The sequence below is a fragment of the Furipterus horrens genome, unplaced genomic scaffold, assembly GCF_987537825.1.
Source record: "Furipterus horrens unplaced genomic scaffold, mFurHor1.1.pri manual_scaffold_5, whole genome shotgun sequence".
Taxonomy (NCBI): domain Eukaryota; kingdom Metazoa; phylum Chordata; class Mammalia; order Chiroptera; family Furipteridae; genus Furipterus; species Furipterus horrens.
Window position 1 is genome coordinate 54,431,307 of NW_028327175.1, and position 5,636 is coordinate 54,436,942.

The following is a 5,636-nucleotide window of genomic DNA, read 5'->3' on the forward strand; positions in this document are numbered from 1 at the left end:
TTGCACAGCTCACTGTCCCAGCAGCAGGGAAAATCAAGCCTCATTGCTTTGACTGTGCAAACCAGTGGGGGTTGGGATGAAGGCAGAAACTGCCAGTCTCTCAGCAGAGTCTGCTTGTTTAAAGCCCCCACACCCCGACCTAGAATATCCGCAGACCCACCCACTCTGGGAACGACTGCCAGGGAAGCAGCTAGAGGGGTGCTAGTCAGGTGCAGAAATGGGAGAAGTGCCTGGAGAAGGGGCAAGTGCTGGGCAAGTGGCATTGTTCCTTCTCAGACCCCTCCCCCATATACAGTGACAAAACGTGGTGAAACAGGCAGCCTGTTACTGACGAATCCCTAAGGCTCCGCCCCTTACAACATAATAGGAGCAACAGCTCTCCCTGGGACATGAAAGCAAACAAACACAAGAGACTATTGGCCAAGATGGAGGCCTAGACTGACACGCACCATCTTCCTCCACAACTGAGAAGGAATACAACTACCGCAAAACCACAAATAATCAGAAGTTCCAGAAAATAAATGAAAGTCCAACGTATGAAGTTATAAAGAAGTGGTGCTCATCCAGACAGGTAGGAGGAGTAAAGCTGGGAGGAGAGTTCAAGCTGTGCTGTCTGGCGCAGAAGCAGCAACAGAGGCAGGACAGTGGTAAGCACAGACACCTGTATTTAAGGGGAGGTGAGAAGCACCTGAGGAGCACCCCGGGCTGCAGACCAGACCTGTCAGCTTATGATTCCAAAGCCAGAGGAGGCAGACCTCCATTGCCTTGGACTGTAGGCCCAAAGGGGGTGGGAATGGAGGAGGAGGCTTCCGGTCTCAGGGGAGATTTAATGGCAGGAATCCATCTTGTACCCCCACCGCCCGCAGAAAACACCACAGCTTTGTGAGATGGGTCCCCCAGTTGTGACGAGTGCATGGGGCTTTACTCTCTAAGCGTAGGAGGTGTGACAGCTCTGCCCAGGAAGCAAAGGGAAACACAAAACTGTCAGGATGGCACAGATCATGATAGAGATCCCAGTGATACAGCTGACCTGACAGCAAATATCTAATCTAATGAAGCAGTAGATAAGAAATCTTTCTGAGGCTCGGTTCAGAGCTTTGGTTATAAAAATGTTTACAGACCAAACAGCAGATCTTAAACAAAATGGGGAAGGAATGAAGGCTAGTCCTGCTGAAATGAACAAAAGCACATACAAAACTAGTGGTGAGAGAAAGAAAACCAGGAATCAAATCAACAAATCGGAACATAGGGAAGGAACAAAAACAGTCAACTAGTGCAGAAAGAGGAAACGAGAAGTGAGGAAAATGAGGAGAGGCTCAGAAACTCATCGGACAGCTATAAGTTGGCCAACATCTGAATCATAGGGCTGCCAGAAGGTGAAGAAGAAGAACTAGAATTTGAAAAATTATGTAAAAAAATAATAAAGCAGAATTTCCCTAACTTGGGGAAGGAAATAGCCTTACAGGTCCAGGAAGCACAAAGAGTTCCAAATGAACTGGACCCAGGGAGAACCACACCAAGACACATTATAATTAAAATGTCAAAAATTAAAGATAAGGAGAGAATCTTAAAAGCAGCAAGAGAGAAGAAGAGAATTACATCCAAAGGGTCCCAATAAGACTCTCAGCTTATTACTCAAAAGAAACTCTGCAGGAGAGAAGGGACTGGTAAGAAATATTCAAAGTAATGAAAAGTAAAAACCTACAACCACAATTACTCTATTCAGTGAAGCTGTTATTCAGAATAGAAGGGCAGAGAAAGTGCTTCCAGGACAAAGTAAAACTGAAGGAGTTCATCAGATACAAACCATTATTGTATGAAATGTTAAAAGCACTTGTTTAGGAGAAGGAGAATCAAAACTATGAACATTAAAATGAAAACTGTATCACAACAACCAACAACAGAAGCTAGGGAATCGAAACAAAGGCAAACTAAATAGGCAATGAGAGTGGGAAAGAATTATAGGTATGGAAAACATTTTGTGGAGAGGTCAGTGGGGAGGAGGAAGGGAGAAAGGGAGGGAGATGGTATAGGAATTAAGAAGATTAGTAGGAAGGAGTGGGGTAGATAAGAAGATGTTGAGAAGGACTATATGCACAACCAATGGGCATGGTCTAAGGTGGGAGGCGTTGGAGGGAGGAGTGTCACTGGGTGGAGGTGAACAAAGGGAAAAGAAATTGGAACAACTGTAATAGCATAAACAATAAAGCAAGTTAAAAAAAAACAATATATGAGAAATAAAGTATTTCGGTTTCACAAAAGAAAAAATGATTTGGCCTGCATGTGTTTGCTTGTGTATGTATCTGTATAGACATATATTTACACATACATCACATGTGCACAAACCTCCTTTAAAAATTTTTTTAGATATCATGTTGTATTATTTTTTTTAACCAAATGTCAGCTTTTTATTCCAATGACCAAATCAAATCACTGAATTTAATAAAATGTATAAAATGGATCACTGCCCTTCTACTTCAGAAATTTAACTGTATATATAAGCCAAAGGACCTTGTAATAGCCAAACAAAAAGAGAATTATTAAAATCAAGACTTTCAGTCACATGTTGCTCAACTTGAAATCAAACACCTGATATCAGCATAAGAATACTTCGAGGACATCCTGGATTCATCACAGTTAAAAATGGTCAAATCAGAACTTCTGGCCAAGATGGAGGCCTAGACAGACACGCTGCATCTACCTCCACAACTAAGAAGAAATACAACTACTTGAAAACTAGATACAACCAGAAGTTCCAGAAAATAAAGCTGTATGGAAGTCCAACAAACAAAGATATAAAGAAGAAATACTCACCCAGACAGGTAGGAGGGACGGAGCCGAGGCAGAGAGGATGCGGTGTGGTGGCAGCAGCAGCAGGCTGACAGAAGGCGTGGTTACATGTTTTAAAACGTAGAAAGGGACACCTGGGGAGTGCTCCCAGCACCAGACCAGAGGATGCAACTCACAGTCCCAGTGCCAGGGAAAATAAAGCCTCATTGCTTCTAACTGAGCAAGCCAGTGGGGCTTGGGGAAGAGGAAGAAACCACTGGTCTCTCAGCAGAGTCTGCTTATTTAAATGACCCTATTGTCCTAGAACATCCGCAGATCCACCCACTCTGGGAACAAAAGCCAGGGAAACAGCTACAGAGGTTCCAGTCCCGTATGGGAAGTGGGAGAAGTGCCTGGAAAAGGGGCAAGTGCTGAGCAAGTGGCTTTGTTCTCTCTCATACCCGTCCCCCACACACAATGCCACAAGGTGATGAAATGGGTCATCCATACTTACGAATACCTAAGGCTCCTCCCCTTACAATGTAACAGGTATGACATCTCCACCTAAGACATGAAGGCAAAAAAACACAGGAGCCTGTCAAGATGAAGAGACAGAGAAGTATGGCCCAAAAGAGGAAACAGATCAAGGCTCCAATGGGAGAATTAAGCGACAAGGAGATAGTCAACCTAACAGATGGATAGTTCAAAACACTGGTGATAAAGATGCTCACAGGCTTGACAGATATGCTTAAGTATGGCAAATGCATAAGGGAAGATGTGAAAGCTATGCTAAATGAAATGAATGAAAATCCACACAAAACTAACAGTGAAGGGAAGAAAACCAGGGTTCAAATCAATGATTTGGAATATAAGAAAACAACAGTCAACCAGTACAGAATGAGGAAACAAGAATTGAAAAAAATGAGGAAAGGATTAGGAACCTCTGAGACAACTTTAAATGTGCCAACATCCAAACAATAGGGGTGTCAGAAGGAGAAGAGGAACAGCAAGAAATTGAAAGCTTATATAAAACAATAATAAAGTAAAACTCCCCAAATTTGGTGAAGGAAACAGACATACAAGTCGAGGAAGCACAGAGAGTCCCAAACAAGTTAGACCCCAAAAGGACCACACCAAGACACATCATAATTAAAATGACAAAATTTCAAGATAAAGAGATAATTTTAAAAGCAGCAAGAGAAAAGCAGAGAGTTTCCTACAAAGGGGTGCCTATAAGACTGTCACAGCTGATTTCTCAAAAGAAACTTTTCAGGCAAGAAGGGACTGGCAAGAAGTATTCAAGATAATGAAAAGCAAGGACTTACAACCAAGATTACTCTGTCCAGCAAAGCAATAATTTAGAATGGAAGAGCAGATAAAGTGCTTCCCAGACAAGGTAAAGCTAAAGGAGCTCATCATCACCAAGCTATTATTATATGAAATGTCAAAGAGACTTACTTAAGAAAAAGAAGATTAAAATTATGAACATTAAAATAACAACAAACTCACAACTATGAACAATTGAATCTAAAAATAAAAAGAAAATCCAACTAAGCTGACCAGAATAGGAAAAGAATCATAGGTATGGGGATTATTTAGAGGGTTATCAGCTGGGAGAGGGAAGGGGGAAAAATGGTGCAGGAATTAAGAAGCATAATTGGTTGGTATAAAGTAGATAGAGGTAAGTTAAGAATAATATAGGAAAGGGCGAAGCCAAAGAACTTATATGCATGACCCATGGACATAGGGGTGGGATTATTGGAGAGAAGGGGAGTACTGGGCAGAGGAGAGCAAAGGGGAGAAAAATGGGACTACTGTAACAACATAATCAATAAAATATACTTAAAAATAAAAAAAATTAAAAATAACGAAAACTTTGAAAGGGTTATCACTTGGCAGTGCCAATATGTTGCAGAGTAAAACCTTCATCCCATTTCCAAATATTTATAACTGACTTCAAAAGTAAATACAACTTTCTAAATTGAGATAACTTATTTTATTTTTATTTTTTTGTTTTTATCAGTACAGAAGACTTTTATTATTTTTTCACACTTATCATGCCATGAATTCATAGGGAATAGGTTCCAGCAGCTCAGGCTCCTTTCCATTAGTTCTCACAAAGTGTGCTTCCCTGGGTGGAGCAGGCTGACGCTTCAGTTGAACCCAGGTACCTTTCTCTTTGGCTTCCTTCTTTTTCTGATCATTTTCCTTCACACGATTCAGGAAGCTATCTCGACTCTTTGAGTGTTTAATATGCTCAATACGTACATTAATTCTCTTGGCAAGAATCTTGCCCTTAACTTGCTTGTTTACAACTATGCCCACTGCATGCCGGGTGACATTGTAGACTCTTCCAGTTTTGCCATGGTAACATTTGTGGGGCATTCCTTTCTGAACAGTGCCCATTCCCTTAATGTCTACAATATCACCTTTCTTATAGATTCGCATGTATGTAGCCAAAGGAACAACTCCATGTTTTCTAAAAGGCCTAGAGAACATATAGCGGGTACCTCTTCTCTTTCCCTTTGTGTTAGTCATTTTGGCGAATTACTGAAAGATCGAGATAACTTATTTTAAAAGGAACATATAACTTAAAGAGATATGGGAGAATGACAGAACTTCTAATCTGGGTTAAATCTTAGAGGACATCCAGTTTAAACTTTGTATTTTATAAATATGAAAAACTAGATACCATGATGCAAAATGACTCACAGGAAACCTTCAGCTCAGTGAAGGGAAATTCAAGATCAGCCCACCTGACTCACTCCTTTGCTTTTGCCTTCATGCTGCACTGCCAAAGGAACCACAAATAAGCCCAGAATGTGTTGAATTTTCCTCATTGTGGGTCTGGAGAAAAACAATAACTT

General features: G+C 41.1%; 1 pseudogene; it reads right to left on the bottom strand.

Moving 5' to 3' along the window:
• Positions 1–4,781: 4,781 nt before the first annotated feature.
• LOC150008645 (large ribosomal subunit protein eL21 pseudogene) lies at positions 4,782–5,322 on the bottom strand (annotated as a pseudogene).
• Positions 5,323–5,636: the final 314 nt, after the last annotated feature.